We start from the raw sequence: 17943 nt of genomic DNA, 5'->3' as shown, positions 1-17943 counted from the left end.
GGATCACGGCTCACCGCACGGTCACGCTCACAGCACGATCACGCTCACCGCACGGTCACGCTCACTGCACTGTCACGCTAACCTCACGGTCATGCTCACCGCACGGTCATGCTAACCTGACAGTCACGGCTCACCGCACGGTCACGGCTCACCGCACGGTCACACTGCACTGTCACGCTAACCTGATGGTCACGGCTCACTGCATGGTCACACCGCACTGTCACGCTAACCTGACGGTCACGGCTCACCGCACGGTCACACTGCACTGTCACGCTAACCTGATGGTCACGGCTCACCGCATGGTCACGCTCACCGCACGGTCACGCTAACCTGACGGTCACGGCTCACCGCGCGGTCTTGGCTCACCGCATGGTCACGGCTCACCGCACGGTCACGCTCACTGCACGATCACGGCTCACCACACGATCATGGCTCACTGCAGCCTCGACCTCCTAGCCTCGGCCTCCCAGAATGCTGCGAATATGGGCATGAGGCCCCAAACTTATTTGTAACACACTGATGTGAAGATCAGGTTCTGAGTAGAATAGATTCTATAACTGTTTGAGACTATTATGAATTTTTATGCATAAAAATAATACTTGATTTCATCAACTATAAAAACATCTCACATATTCATAAATCCAAATGATTATCATTGGTTGTGATAATTTATGATCCTAGCCACTAATTGTCTGAAATTTTTTGTTGAGTTTTTGCTAGGAAATTTCCATTTTTCCAGTGACAAGCTGTTGTGTTAAATTAACCAGAAAACATTGCTTCTTGTTATTTTTGAAAGTTTATTGAAATTCTTCATTTAGAATATTTTTTAAATTGGTTAGAAAATTCAGCTTACCAGTTTCATTCTACATGAGTAACTGTTAGAGCTTTACTGACGGCATGCATCATTTCTATCGGCAAACTCACATATGGCGGAAATATTTCCAAACATTTAAAACTCACTCCAGGGCAGAGGATTCTTTTGAAATTCTGTTTTTGTTTCATTTCTTGTTAAAACATCAGTAGCACATTCAGGAAATGGTTTCTGTTCGTGTTTATTTTGTTTTACAGCCACTCGGTAACATAGTACTAACCACCATTGTCATTATAGAAAATGTCAGCAAACATCTGAATATTTGCACTTCAACATTCCACTCATTTTTAAGTTAGGCAAAGCTTAAGTATTTTGTAATTAAAATATATATATTGTAAAAAAATTCATACATTTCACATTTCAAATAATTATTTTCATAATTTTGATTTTTTTAAGCCAATTTCTTATTCGACTTGATTGGAGCAAGGCCAAGGGACAAGGTGATTGCTCCTTAAGTACATTCCATGTCTGTGGGGTCCACCTGTCTTGGAATAAGTCTTGAACTCAACCAGAATTCTCCATCCTGAAGGGGGAACTTGGAAAAGGGAAGGCCCTCCCCATGGAGACTCTATCTGGGGACTGGCTTGATGGCATAATTGCATAATTGCAGAGCAAAAGGATTCCACAGCTTCCCAAGATGGAGCAGCCACACAGCACCAGGAGGAAAATGAGTCGGAAAAGGAAAATGTGAAGGTTGAGTGTGTGGGAAAGGAGGAAAATCAATAAAGAGGGGCAAGGGTGGCCCACCTAGTAGGCAGGAATGAATGTTCCATTATTGTTAATCAGGACATCCCCCATCAAATGCATGCACGCACACGCATGCACAAATGCACATGCTCACTGCCTCACAGGCTGCTCCTGCTGTGACTGAGAAGGACTCTGTAGAACAGAATGGTAGTATGGGTGCAGGTAGGGGCATGTCTTTGAACAAAAAGACAATGTCTGCACAGAGGTTTTCATGCCAGCACCTCCTCTCTTGGGTAAGTGATTCTGTTGCCCTCCCTCCAGCCATTCTCCATGACAATATTCAGGATCTTGTTCCGAGTTCCATGACGGCAAGGTGGGACCCTGTGGTCTTCATGTGGTTGGTACAGCTGTCAGAGATCTCTTTCAGGGACACCACAGCTCGTGCACCAAAGGTGGGTTCTGCAATGTGTGAGGAGGTACAGTGTTCACTGTGGACCCACACTCAGCCACTGTGGACCCACACTCAGCCACAGAAGGCAACATGAGCCACAGAGTCAGTTGTATGCACCGGCTTCTCCACATCCATGTCCCCAGAGATCCTGAAGAGTGAGCGGAGTGGCTGGAAAAAAGCCACAAAGCAGCACATTCTCCAGAAAAGGAGATATGAGTGGCCTCAGTCCTCATGAAATGAGGAGAAGGAAAAACCTCTGGAACCACCTGCTGTACCCCTTACACTAGAGGGAGGAGAGCTTGGGGACAGCATGTCTCAGTTGGGCTCATGCTTGAGCCTTCTCCCCACCTCAGCTCCCAGATGCAGGGACTAGACAAGAACTTTTCTCTCCCATAGAGAAGTTTATACTTACAGAGCCAGCAGGGCCTGGAGAGATCCATGTCTGCTCTTTCCTATATATTTAATAGGAGTGTAAATTCAGGTTTTTGTAGAATCCTTACAACTTGAAGCTCAGAGAGGCTGACACACCCAGTAGGTAGGCAATGCAGGACTGCAGAACTCAGAGGTGGCAGTTCCCAGGCCAGTGGCTCCACACACTCCTGTGACCAAGGATGCTCATCAGGAGAGAGAGGCAGTGGCAGGAGATGAGGTACCAAACGACCGGCTGTGGGAGACATATACTAACCCACACTGACACCCAGATCTGTGCTGCTTTCCAGAGGCACCTGGTCGAGGCAACCAGACAGGATGTGTGCTGTGTTCACACCACGAAGTGACGTGTTCAACATGAGGTGGGGCACACTGCAGGAAGGATCCGTCACTGTGGATCTGCTTCCAGCCCTGGTTTCCCTCATTTTCCCTAACATTTGTACATACAGGAAAACAAGATGGGCCCCCAAAAGGAGGGAAGCTGGTTAGAAGAATGTATGGTAGGGAGCACCTCCATCACAAAAAGAGTTTCCAGTGCTCTGTTCCCTCCCTCAATTTCCTCAGTATTGCCCAATACTGGGACATCAAAAATGCTGTGTAGAGTTCTGTTCTAGCAGGAGACATGCATATAGAATACAACAGGTGTGCAGCTCCCTGAAGTTATCCATCACCAAGCCCTTCACCCCACCAGGAAACAAAATGCACAGACAGGCTAGCACCTCAGTGTGGCCCAGGGTCTCCGGAGGGCAGTGGTGGATGCCAAAAATGTTCCTCTCCAGAGGCAGCAGGAATTGTGATGGCGTGAGCAGATGTGATTGCTAAGGGGCTACACCTGCAGCACATGGACTTGGGCCCTACAGAAAAGCCATTAATGCTCCCACATGGCAGAGACGCTGTGGAGCCCCCTGCCTGTGAGTGGACCTATCAGTGCACTCTGCACATTGCAGGCGCAGCCACGATAGACCAAGGACCAGAGGATCTGTCCTAAGTATTTCTCACAGTGTACCCTTTGCTAAAGAGGGAAAAGAGCTCCCAGTAATTGACTGATTTTTATCCTCCACCCTCACCAATAAATGAGAGATTCAACTATAGAAAAATTAATGTGATGTTTCTTGCACAAATGAGTGTGGTTATATCCCAATGGTCAAGGGAATTTGAATTTTATATAATTTTCGTGTGTTATGAAATATGCCTCTTTTGATTTCTTTTTAATCATTAAACAATGTAAATACAATTTATTTGATACAATATAAATACAGCTGAACAATGTAAATACTCCTCGTATCTTGGGAGAAGGTATAAAAACAGGCAAGATTCAGCCTGCACTTTGAGTACCCTGATTACCTCGTTGTTTCCATAACCAGCTTTCTCAGCACAGCTATTTCAATATTCTCCACCTCACCATACCTCTGCCCCCAGCTCCCAAGCCTCTCCACAGATACACTAGATCCAGCTCCACAAGGAAAGTAAAAGCTGTCTGCTTGAAATTCACCAAATCTTAAGAAACAGAAACAAAAAAAACTTGAAGCCCAACTCCCTTTGCTTCCTTCCTTTCCTATAATAATAATTTAAAAAAGGTATTCCTTCTGCAATTCTTCCTTGATCATTCCAAGCTAGGAACGTTTCCTTTACTTCCTTAAGTACACTTCTCACTCTGTGCTTGTACCTTTTGGTTTAATATTCCATCTGAGGGTATGTCCTTCTCAGACTTGAAATCTCCTCTATTTTCTTTGGCTGCAGCCAAAGAAAGGTGCTTTTTAAAGAATGTAAAATACACATAACCTAAAATTTACCATCTTAACCATTTTAAGTCTACAGTTCAGTGGCATTAAATACATTGTTGTGCAACCATCATCACCATTCATCTCCAAAAACTTTTTATCTTCCCATACTGAAACTCTAGACCCATTAAACAATAGCTCCTTATCTCCTCCAACCTCCCAGGCCCTGGCACCACCATTCTACTTTATGTCTCTATGAATCTGACTACTCTAGGGACTTCGTATAAGAGGAATCACGTACTACTTTGTGTCTGGCTTATTTCATTTAGCATAATGTCCTCAAAGTCCATCCATGTTATAACATATGTTAGAATTTTCTTCCTTTTTAAGGTTGAATAATATTCTTTTGTATATACAACATTTTGAATATTCATTCAACTGTTGCTGGCCACTTTAGTGGCTTCCATCTTTTAGCTATTGTAATAACACTGCTATGAACTTTGAGTATACTAATATCTCTTTAAAATCCTGCTTTCAATTATTTTGGGTATATATTCACAAATAGAATTGCTGGATCATATGGTAACTTCATGTTTAATTTTTTTGAAGTAGTCATATTGTTTTTCTTAGAGGCTATACCATTTTATATTCCCACCAACAGTGTACAAGTTTTCCAGTTTCTCCATGTCCTCACCAACACTTGTTATTTTCTGTTTGTTTTTTTTTTAAGTAGCCATCATAATAGGCATAAGGTGATATGTCATTGTGGTTTTAATTTGCATTTTTTCCTAATGATTAGTGATGTTGAGCACCTTTCTGTGTGTTTGTTGGTCATCTGTATATCTTCTTTGGAGAAATTGCTATTTAAATTCTTTGCCCATTTTTCAAATGGGTTTCTGTTGCTAAGTTGTAGGAATTCTTTATATTCTGCATAGTAACCTCTCTCAGATATATGATTTGCAAATATTTCCTCCCATTCCACGTATTGCCTGTTCACTCTGTTGATTGTGTCCTCTCACGCACAGTTTTTAATCTTAATGTAATCCAATTTGTCTTTTTTTTTTTTTTTTTGCTGCCATGCTTTTGGTGTTATATCCAAGAAATCATTGCCGTATCTAATGTGATGAAGCTTTTCCTCTGTTTCCTAGAATCAGCAACACACCTGATTAACTCTCTTAAACACAGAATTTCAATATAGGTCAGCAAAGAATTTAGTATGTGCACTGCACACTGCTAGTACAGTGTTTCACGAATATATTACTATGTGCTGTATCACATGCACTAATTGTGTTAAATAGAATTTCAATGTATATCATTCAACAAAATAGTATTTGCATCAGAGAACGCTGAGTACTGTTTCACACTGATATCATTAAGCTCAGTAATTTGCATACCAACCTACTTAAACACAGCATTTCAACATATCTCACTAAAGAAAATAGTACAGGCATCACATACATACCTCTACAAATGTAGTAGATGTACCATACACTGCTCAACAGAGTTCCTCCCATATATCTCTATTTCCTACCTCTCTTAAATAAAGGGTTTCAACACATAATATCAAACAATGTCATATATGTAAGGTGCACTGAATGCACAGAGTTTTACATGCATGTAACTATATAACTCAGTAATACATGCACCTAGTTATCCCAGACAGTTTCAAAATATCAATGAACCAGTTTCTGTTTCTAGTTCCACATGCAAGGAGCTTGGAAGTCACCACTCTGTCCTAATAACAAGTAAAAGCTGAACAAACTAAAAATTCAACAACTTTTCTTAGATCCATAAGAGAAGTGAGGTCACAAGGCAAACTTCTGCTCCCAAAGCAGAGACTGACAAGCGAATACGGAGAAGAATGCCTTTCTGGAGTAGAAACCTCCACAGGAATGAGTGTTGGGGTGGGAAAACCTAAGCTGTGATCGATGAATTGCTGGATGTTCAGCATGGTAGCTCAACCAGTTGGTGAGGGGAGATTGGAGAAAAATTCCCTTATGCTTCTGCCGGGGGGGTGGGATGGTACAAGAAACCATTTTGCCATTTTGAAAGATACCAAAGCATTCTGTCCTTGACAAGGTCTCCCGTCAGGAGAAACCAATTAACCGAAGCCTAACGTGCTGAGATTTTATCAGACTCTGAGCTGGGGGAAGGGAAATACACAACCCCAGCCTTCTTCAGCCATACTGTCCCACCAAAGGGGGGGTGTGACTGAGAAGTACATATGAAGTTCAGAAGATCACAATCCAGAGACACAAGGTTCACTAAAAGACCGAGACCTCATCATAGGACTAAGGAATACTTCCCCTTGACACCTTAACACCACTTTACTAAAGGCCTATTTAAATAGTTTACTTTCCCCAGTACATCATGTCTGGATATCCAGAAAAAAGTACAAGGCATGCTAAAAGGCAAAACAGCAACAACAACACAGTTTGAAGAGACAGAGTAAGCATCAGAACCAAACTCAGATATAGCAGGGATGTTGGAATTATCAGACTAGAAAATTAAAACAACTATGATTAATGTACTAAAGGCACTAATGGATAAAGCAGACAGGATTCAAGAATAGATGGGTGGGGGCGCTGCGTGGGCCAGCACCTCCAGGCAGCCGCTGTGGCCGCGGCTGACGGTCAAGCCACGCTGAGGAGCCGGTGGCTGAAGCCGTACTATTTTACCGAATTAATGGAGAGCAGAAAAGATATCACAAACCAAGAAGAACTTTGGAAAATGAAGTCTGGAAGTCTAGAAGATGATGATTATTTGAATAAGGACGCAGGAGAGACCAGCATGCTGAAAAGACCTGTGCTTTCGCATTTGCACCAAACAGCCCATGTGGATGAATTTGATTGCCCTTCAGAACTTCAGCACAAACAGCAATTCTTTCCAAAATGGCGCTTGCCAATTAAAATAGCCGCCATTATATCATCCCTGACATTTCTTTACACTCTTCTGAGGGACTTCAGGGCCCAGTCTAACCACAGGGGAGCTGGAAAGCAGAGAACTATTCCCAGCTGTGCTCAAAGGGAGAAGGGCCTGTAAAAGGAGGGGCAGAGAGACCAATATTGCTCACTTTGAAAGTGGAGGCATGTAGCAACCTCTAGAGGTTTAGAAGGTAAAGGAAAGGGTTCTCCCCTAGAGCCTCCAGAGGAGACTGGAGCCCTGCTGACTCCTGTGTCACAGCCCAGGGAGACCTGTGTGAGACTTACAACCAACAGAACCATGAGGTAAATTTGCAGTGGTTTAAGCCACTAAGTTAAGGTCATTGTTATGTTCTACACATCATAATTTGTATACAGTCAGGATCATGTTGTGTGTTAAGTTTAGGGTCAGTGTGAGTGTCATGAGGAGGTTCCAGATCATACTCAAGGTCAGGATCAGGATGAAGGTAAGGTCAAAGATAGTGGGATGGTTAGGGTAAGGGTGAGTTTGACTGTCAAGAACAGATTCTGAGTCAGTGTGTGAGTAAGAATGAGGTTCAAGGTCAAGGTCAGGGAGAGAGTCAGCTTTAGGGCCAGGGTAAGGATGAAAATCAGAATCAGTGTCAGGTGATGGGTCAGATGAACATCAAGGTCAAAGGGTGAGGATCAGGGTCATGTTAAGTGTCAGAATCTATGTGAGGGTCACAGGAAGTATCAGGCACAGGGACAAAGTGAGTATGGGAGACAAGGTTGGGGGAGACTCAGATAAGGTTCAAGATGACGGTGAGGTTAGAGGTCACTGTAATAGAGTAAGGCCCAAGGTCAGGGGCAGCATGCTGTTGGGATCAGGGTCAGGTTTAGGGTCAGTGTCAGGGTAACGGGGTAAGGTCCCAGGGGTAACATACTGTTGGGATCAGAGTCAGGGCAAGGGTCAGGGCTAGGATGAAGGTCAGAGTGAGGGTCTGTCACAGGGGTAGTGTCAAGATCAGGATCAGCCCCATTAGGGCTGAGCAATATTTAATTGTTTATGTATACCACAGTTTCTTTATCCATTCATCCATTGACAGACACTTAGGTTGTTTCCATACTTTGACTATTGTGAATAATGCTGCAATGAACATGGGGGTGCAGATACATTTACAAGGTGGTGATTTCATTTCCTTTGGGTATATACCCCAAAGAGGGATTGCTGAGTCATATGGTGGTTCTGTTTTTGAATTATTTAGAAACCTCCCTACTGTTTTCCGTAATGGCTATACTGATCTACATCTCCACCAACAGTGTACAAGAGGTCCCTTTTCTTCACACCCTCACCAAACACTTGCTATCTTTTGACTTTTTGATAATATCCATCCTAATGGGTGTGAGATGATATCTTATAGTGGTTTTGATTTACATTTCCCTGATAATTAATGATGTTGAGCACCTGTTCATTCATATTGGCCATTTTTATGTCTTCTTCAGAGAAATGTCTATTCAGGTCTTTTGCCCATTCTTAATGGGGTTATTTGTTTTTCTGCTATTGAGTTGTATGAGTTCTTCATAAATTTTGGGTATTAACCCCTCCTCAGATACATGGTTTGCAAATATTTTTTTCTTAAATCCATAAGCTGCCATTTCATTCTGTTGATTGTGTCCCTTGCTGTGCAGAAGGTTTTTACTTTGATGTAGTCTCATTTATTGATTTTTGCTTCTGTGGGCTGAGCTTTTGGTGTGATATCCAAAAAATCATTGTCAAGGCCAATTCCAGGAGGTTCTGTGCTATGTTCTCTTCTAGGAGTTTTATAGTTTCTGTTCTTGAATTTGGGTCTTCATCAATTTTGAGTTGAGTTTTGTTATGGTGTAAGATAAGGGTCTAATTTCATTCTTTTGCATGTGGAAATCCAATTATATCAGCACCATTTATTGAAGAGACCATCCTTTCTCTATCATGTCTTCTTGGTGCCCTTGCTAAAAGTTAGTTTACTGCATATGTGTGAATTTCTTCCCAGGATCTCAATTCTGTTTCACTGGACTATTTGTCTGTTTTTGTACCAGTAATATACAGTTTTAATTACTATAGCACCGTAATATAATTTTAAATCAGGAAATGCTATGCCCCCAGCTTTGTTTTACTTTCTCAGAATGGTTTTGGCTATTTAGGATCTTTTAAGAATTTTTTTCTATTTGTGTGAAGAAAGCCATTGGGAATTTGATAGAGATTGCATTCGATTTGTATACTGCTTCATGCAGTTTGGATATTTAAACAATATTACTCTTTCCAATCCATAAGCACAGGATATCTGTTGGGAAACAGAGTTAAGAGACATGGAAAGTTTCCGGAATTTTGCAGGCTTTTGCCAAGGCTTTTGCCAAGGAATCTGTGGGTGTGTTAGGTCACAAACCAGAAGCTAATTAGCATTAAGGGGGGGATTCCACCAATCAGGGGCAACTGCAAGTTGGCACTGATCTCAAGGCCTGCAAGCCAGCACCTGGAGCTTGTGCAAGGCAGAGCTCGGCATGGGGCCCATGGTTAAGAGAACTGATCAAGAGATGTCAGCCCAGCAGACAACCTGCAGCTGGAGCTATCATAAAACCTCAAGGCTATTCCTGTTTCACTCCTGACCACATGTCTCGTTATGTAGAGAAATAGATTAGAGAAGTATGCAGGCTCAGTGTTCCTGTTTTATGTGTCACTGCTTAATTATCCATTTTATCTTTAACTTGGATACTCAGCCAGGTCTATTCTTAACTTAAGGGCTTAAGAAGTTTATCTTGGAAAAATTTTGTAACTGTTTGCTCACATAGATAGAATTAGATGAGGGTCTCTTGAAACCTTTGGGGAGCCTTGAAACCTAAATGAATAATCTGTACACATAATTCTATGACCAAGGACAACTGCTTGCTGTATGAATAAATACTGATGTGGGACTCAGTGCTTCCTGGCTTACAGGAATGCTGAGGGACCGCTGACTTCCCCATGACTTTAAACTACACTTTGTCTCTGTTATTTCCAAATCTCTTGCGACGATCCTCCCTGGGACCTGTTTTGTTGGGAGAGTAGCTAACTCCTGGCAAATATCGTTCCATTTATTTGTGTCTTCTTTCAATTTATTTCATCAATGTTTTATAGTTTTCAGTGTACAGATCTTTCATGTACTTGCTTAAATTTATTTCTAAGTATTTTTTATGCTATCATAAATGGGATTGTTTTCTTGATTTCTTTTTCAGTTAGGTACTCATTTGTGTCTAAGAATGCTACTGACTTTTGTATGTTGAATTTGTACCCTGCGATTTTATTGAATTTATTTATTAGTTTTAAAAGGGTTTTTTTGTGGAATCTGGGTTTTTTTACATGTAGAATCATGTCATCTGCAAATAGAGATAATTTTACTTTTTCTTTTCCAATTTGGATGCCTTTTACTTCTTTTTCTTAGCTGATTGCTTTTGCTAGTACTTCCAGTACTATGTTGAATAGAAGTGGCAAGAGTGGGTGTCCTTGCCTTGCACAGGATCTTAGTGGAAAAGCTTTCAGTTTTTCCTTAGTGATTGTAATTTTAGCTGTGGAATTTTTATAAATCAATTTTATTATGTTGAGGAAATTTCCTTCTATACTTTGACTTTTGAGAGTTTTTATCAAGAAAGTATGTTGGACTTTGTTGAATGCTTTTTGATATCATTTGAGATGATCATGTAGTTTTGATCTTTTATTCTGTAAATGTGATGTATCACACTGATTAATTTGCATTTATTAAGGCAGAGTTGCATGTCAAGGATAAATCCCACTTGGTCATGATATATAATCTTTTTGATGTATTATTGAATTTTATTTGAATTCACCAGATTCAAAATAAAAATGAACATTTTATTGAGAATTTATGCATCAGTGTTTATCAGGGAGATTGGCCTGTAATTTTCATGTGATATCTTTGTCTGGTTTAGGTATCAAAATGATGCTGGCCTCATAAAATGTGTTTAGAAGTATTCCCTATAGCTCCATTTTTGGCAGAGTTTAAGAAGTATTGGTATTAATTCTTTGAATGTGTGGTAGCATTCAGCAAGGAAGCCATCTGGTCCTGGGCTTTTCTTTGTTGGGAGGTTTTTGATTGCTTCTTTAATAACTTTGTGTATTATTGATCTATTCAGACTTTTTACTTTGTCCTGACTCAATTTGGGTATATTTTTCAAAAATATTTTATATTTTCCAGGAATTTATCAGTTTCCTCTAGGTTATTCAATTTGTTGCCATATAATTGTGCATAATCATCTCTAATGATCCTTGTTATTTCTCAGGCATCTGTTGTAATTTGTTAATTTCTATTTTTGATTTTATTTATTTGAGACTTTTCTCTTTTTTTCTTAGTTAGACAAGCTAAGAGTGAGTTGATTTTATTTTTTCAAAAAACCAACTCAGTTTTATTGATTACTTATATGTATTTCTGTTATATATTTGGTTTATTTCTGTTCTGATTTTTATTACTTTCTTCTGCTAATTTTGGGTTTAGCTTGTTCTTTTCCTAGTTTCTTGCAGAGTTAGACTATCTATTCAGACTCTTTCTTCCTTTTTAATATAGGCATTTATTGCTATAAACTTTCCTCTTAGAACTGCTTTTGCTGAATTCCATAGGTTTTGGAATATTGTTTTCATTGTCATTTGTTTTTAACCTCCCTTTTGATTTCTTCTCTGCCCCATTTTTTGTTCAGAAGCCTGCTGTTTAATTTCCATATATTTGTGCATTATCAAAGATTTCTCCTGTTATTGATTTGTAGTTTCATAACCACTGTGGTCTGAAGAGATACTGATTTCAGCCTTTTGAAATTTATTAAGGCTTGTTTGTGGCCTAACATATGGTCTGTTCTGGAGAATGTTCCACATGTTCTAGAGAAAAATGTGTATGCTGTTGCTGTTGGATGGAAAGTTCTATATATGTCTGTTAGGTCCATTTGGTCAAAAACACAATTCAAGTCCAGTTATTATATATTTTTTATTAATTTTCTTTCTGGTTTATCTACCCATTGTTGAAAGTGAGGTATTAAAGTGCCCTACTATTACTGTATTGCTGTCTTTTTCTCCCTTCATGTCCATTAATATTTGCTTTCTGTATTTAGGTGCCCCAATTTAGTGTGTATATAAATTTACAATTGTTATGTCCTCTTGATAAATTGGCCCTTTTATCACTAAATAATGACCTTTGTCTCTTGTGACAGTGTATTGACTTGAAGCTTATTTTATAAGATGTAGTTATAGCCACCCCTGCTCTCTTTTGGTTACCATTTGAACGGAATATCTTCTTCTGTCACTTCACTTTCAGCCTATGTGTGTCCTTAAAGCTATAGTTCAGTTCCAGACCACTGCAAGAAAGTGAATATCAAAATAAAATGAGTCACATGAACTCTTTGGTTTCCCAGTGCAAATAAAAGTTATGTTTACACTATACTATAGTCCTGTGTTTCCAACCCCTGGGCTGTGGACTGGTACCGGTCCGTGGCCTGTTAGGATACTGGCTGCAAAGCAGGAGATGAGCCGTGGGCAAGCGAGTGAAGCTTCATCTGCATTTACAGCCGCTCTCCATTGCTCACATCACTTCACAAGCCCCACCTCCTGTCAGATCAGCAGCGGCATTAGATAATAAAAGGAGCGCAAATCCTACTGTAAATTGTGCATACAAGGGATTTAGGTTGCACACTCCTTATGAGAATCTAATGCCTGATGATCTGAGCTGGAGCTGAGGTGGTGATGCTAGCACTGGGGAGCAGCTGCAAATACAGATTATCATTGGCAGAGAGGTTTGACTGCACAATAAATGTAATGTGCTTGAATCATCCTGAAACCATCCTGCCCTCCCCCCCTCCACCCTGGTACGTGGAAAAATTGTTTTCTATGAAACCAGTCCCTGGTGCCAAAAATGTTGGAGACTGCTGCTCTAATCCATCAGGTCAGGCACTATTTCATTTCATATAAAGGGATTAACAGTGCCTGCACATATAAATGTTACATGTTATTATTGTTGTTGACATTATTGCAGGCCATGACTAAAGAAAAGATTGACAAGGACTTCTCTTCCTACCCTGAGTTCATGGATGTTTTAGTCAGATGTTTTGAGGGTGACCACTGTGCAAGCACCTGTTACCCCATGTAGTTGTATCCAGTTCCATGGTTCTCAATGTTGAGCATGCCTCAGAATTACTTGGAGGCCTGTCAAAACAGATTGCCAGGTCCTGCCTGCCAAATTTCTGATTCAGTTGGTCTGGGATGGGGCCTAGAAATTTGCATTTCTGACAATTTGCTAGATGATGCTGATGATACCAGTCCCTGACCAAACTTTTTTATAACTGCTTTATTGATATAATTCAAATACACTAAAATTATCCTTCAAAGTGTACCATTCAGTGATTTTCACTATATTCACAGAGTTGTGCAATGATGCTTGCACTCTAGAACATAACATTTCTAGATCTAGAACAATCACTCTAGAACATAACATTTTTTATTACTTTTTTTTCTTTTTAAATTTTTAATCAGCCATCTAACTAGGCTACATGGAGAAAGCACTCTGCATCTGCTCCCAGACTAGAACTAAGCAGTCAAAGTGGATGCTTAGCACACTCTAGTGCCAGTGCCAGACACCACCAGAACAGTGACGGAGGCATCATAGGAGCGGTTCTGTCTGGACAGCTGACAACTGCTGGAAAATTTTTCTTAATTTTTCAATCTGTTTTTTCTTTTGTTTTTTTTTTTTTCCAGAGACAGTGTCTCACTGTGTCACCCAGGCTGAAGTGTGGTGGCACAATCGTAGCTCACTGCAACTTCAAACTCCTGGTTTCAAGTGATCCTTCTACCTTGGTCTCCTAAAGTGCTGGAATTATAGGCATGAGCCACCACACCCGGCCTCAATCTGTTTTTTAAATAGATGTGCACACAGTTCAAAAATCAAAACTAGGCCGGGTGCGGTGGCTCACGCCTGTAATCCTAGCCCTCTGGGAGGCCAAGGCGGGTGGATTGCTCAAGGTCAGGAGTTCGAGACCAGCCTGAGCGAGACCCCGTCTCTACTAAAAATAGAAATAAATTATCTGGACAACTAAAAATATATATATAGAAAAAATTAGCCGGGCATGCTGGTGCATGCCTGTAGTCCCAGCTACTCGGGAGGCTGAGGCAGGAGGATCGCTTAAGCCCAGGAGTTTGAGGTTGCTGTGAGCTAGGCTGACACCACAGCACTCACTCTAGCCTGGGAAACATAGTGAGACTCTGTCTCAAAAAAAAAAAAAAAATCAAAACTATATAAAAATGTAGAGATGGAGAAGTCTTGCTCCCCTCATCCCAGCCATTTGGTTCCTCCTTTCTACTAGGTACCACTTTTATTTATTTTTCTACACATGTAGCATTTCTTCATGCAGATACAAGCAAGTCAAGCAGGTAAAAATTTTCCCATTTTATTATACTGGAAAGGCAGCACACAATGAGTCCTATTCTGCCTATGGCTTTTTTCATCTGGTGTACCCTGGATATCATTATGAAGGTATACTGTGGGTTATTTAACAGTCTCTTTCATGCAAATGAATATCTCAGTTGTTTCTAGTCTTTTGCTATTGCAAACCATGCTGCAATAAATATCCTTATATACACATTATTTGATATTTGCTATCATTTGTACATGTCTCCTCCAAAATTAAGGTGTTGCCAATGTGCTAGTAATAAAAGGTGGGCCTTTAAGGGGTGATTAGGCCAATGAGGGCTCCTTCCTCATAATGGGATTAAGGCCCTTATGAAAGAGGCTTCATGCAGCATTCTGCTAGCTTACTCTCTTGCCCTTCTGCCTTCTGACATGTGAGGATGCATCAAGAAGGCCAACACCGGACACCAAATGCCAGCTCCTTGATCTTGGATTTCTCGGCCTCCAGAACTGTGACAAAAAAATTTATGTTCTTTATAAACTACTCAGTCTTAGCTATTCTGTTATAGCAGTACAAGACAGACTAAGACAATGTGTGTGCAGGTGTGTCTATAGGATTAATTCCCAGAAGTGGGATTGCTAGCTTAAAGGGTAAATACACTGACAGTTTTGAAAGATACTGCCAAAATCCCCTTGATAGGGATTGCATAATTTTGCACTTCCATCAGCAATATATGAGAGTACTCTTATGCCAATCTGTGTTGTCAAATATTTGGATTTTAGCCAATATGATAGGTGTGCAGTTTTAATTTGCATTTGTCTTGTTATGAGTGAGGGAGCACATTTTTCAAATGTATAAAAGCCAATTGTGTCCCTTCTTCTGTCAACTCTACTTTGCCCATTTTTCATTCGATTTTTGGTCATTCGAACCCTCTCTCCCCCACTTTCCAACAGTAAATTTTACTTCAGGGTGTTATTATTTTGCTCTGATGTGAATATCACCTATTCTTCCTATTTTGTCATTCGTCTTTGTCTATTGTCATTTTTGCCATGCATAAATTAAGGTTTTAGGTAGTGGAATTTATCAATCTTTTGTATTATGATCAGTGAATTTTGAGTCCCAGTTAGAAAGACCTTCTCTCCTCCTTCCTCTCTAGGATTATAAATGAATCTGCTTACATTTTATTCCAATACTTTGACAGTTTGATTGTTTTCATATTTTAATTTTGGATTCATTTGTAGCTCAGTGCTCTCTCTTAACTACCAGACTAAAAAAAAAATATGGACCAGTAGATTTCAAACACTTCTTCCCAAATTAGATATTTTTAAAAATATAATCTTATTCTGTATATAGGATGGATGGAAGGCGAGCTGCGCTGAAGGTGCAGCAGAGACCCCCTTATGACTCTTGGCCTCCCACAGACTCCACGGGTCCCATGGAGTCCTTAGGATTGTTATAGGTAGAGTGAAGACCGCAGAACAACAACGAGGACAAAAAGTTTGATGAGAAAAAAGTTATTAATAAAAGAAGAATGTTTCCGCTTGTCTTCGTGTTCACCAATGAGCGTTTGCTGAGCAGGAGATAGATACGACTGAAGAGGGTTCACATTCCAGCATGGGCTCACCTTTCTTATCAACAGTTCCCTTTTCCTAAGTTTATGTGTTTAATTGAAAATTCCTGGCCAGGCACAGTGGCTCACGCCTGTAATCCTAGCACTCTGGGAGGCCGAGGTGGGTGGATTGCTCGAGGTCAGGAGTTCGAGACCAGCCTGAGCAAGAGCCAGACCTCATTACTACTAAAAATAGAAAGAAATTATCTGGCCAAGTAAAAATATATATAGAAAAAATTAGCTGGGCATGGTGGCGCCTGCCTGTAGTCCCAGCTACTCTGGAGGCTGAGGCAGGAGGATCGCTTGAGCTCAGGAGTTTGAGGTTGCTGTGAGCTAGGCTGACACCACGGCACTCACTCTAGCCCGGGCAACAAAGAGAGACTCTGTCTCAAAAAAAAAAAAAAAAAAAACAACAAAAAAAAGTTCCTCATAATCATACTATGTTCTGATTGTTACAGTGGAGAAAGCATAGACCTTGATATTACACGTGGGTTCTAGCTGTGCAACCTCAAGAAAGTCATTTTTATTGAAGAATTATTAGTTCATTCACAGCAAATTTATTTGAGTGCTTTGTATGTGAAAGACACTAGTTTAAGTGCTGGGGATATAAAGGTGAAGAAGACAGAAATGGCATTACCTTATAATACAGAAGTAGAGCCAGATGGTAAACAAATAATTATAACAATTATTTAGATTATGATTGTTATAACATCTTCAAAGGCGCAGAGGGTCCTATGAAAGTGAAGAGCAAGGAGGTTCAGGCTTAGTAGTTTAGGGAAACTAAAGCAATCAGGTTCAGATTTGACAGGTGTGCAGGAACTGGCATGGCAGAGGAAGAACAGAGCCTTTAGGCAAAAGGAGGAGCAAATGAGGAGTGGGCACATTTGACAACCCAAAGGAAGGCCAATATGGAGAGCATAAACATCGCTGGAATATGTGTGAGACTGAATTGTATGTATGTGGCAGGTGAGGGGCAAGAGTGGATTAGGAGACATGGGTTGAGGTTCCTAGTAGTCTGGGCAAAAGACATTAGTGGCCTGGAAAACAGTGGTGGCAGTGGAGAGACAGCGGGTAGATTGGTAAGAGACACAAAAGTGTTCATGAAAATTCCCAGGTTTCTGCATGGGCTACCACCGGGTGGATGTCAGTGCCACTACTGAGATGGAGAATTCTGAATAGGAGCAAGTTTGGGAAAATAAATATTTAGGTGGACGCGCATCTCCAAGTGTAGATGACAAGCAGGCAGTGTACCGGGGCTACGGCAGGAGCATCACAGAGAGGTCAATCCAGATATGAAATCCAAAGCCCAGGTGCAGTAAGATGGTCAGGAAGATGAAGCAATGTGGCTAATCTCTTCTCTTGGTGCAGTCCCAGTCAGAGTATTATAAATCCTAAACTAGATTTAGCATCTAGTTTACCTTGTTCCAAGTGTTGACAGCAATAATATTAGCAATAATGTCTTCCCAAAGCCAAGATTTTTATTTTTTTTTCATTTTTTTTAACTATTGCAGAGTAGACATCTATCTATTAAGCATTTGTGGCTTCAGGCACCGGAACTCAAGATGATTGTCAACAGAAAAAAAGCCATTCTCTGTAAAACAATTTTAAAGAGATTAATTCTAAGCCAAATTTGAGAACCACGACCTGGAGCCATGCCCAAGAAGCCTTGAGCAAGTGGACTCGCTGTGGCTGGGTTACAGTTTTGTTTTATACCTTTCAGGGAAACACGGTTACAGGCATACATTGGTTTGGCCTGAAAAGGTGGGCCATCTCAAAGCAGGGGGGCTTACAGGTTTTAGGTGGGTTTAAAGATTCTTTGACATATAATTGGTTAAAGACATGAAGCTTTGTCTAAAGGCTTGGAATCTTTTAAGATGAGA

Source organism: Lemur catta, chromosome 9 (genome assembly GCF_020740605.2).
Source record: "Lemur catta isolate mLemCat1 chromosome 9, mLemCat1.pri, whole genome shotgun sequence".
Classification (NCBI taxonomy): domain Eukaryota; kingdom Metazoa; phylum Chordata; class Mammalia; order Primates; family Lemuridae; genus Lemur; species Lemur catta.
This window is presented reverse-complemented; position numbering follows the sequence as displayed.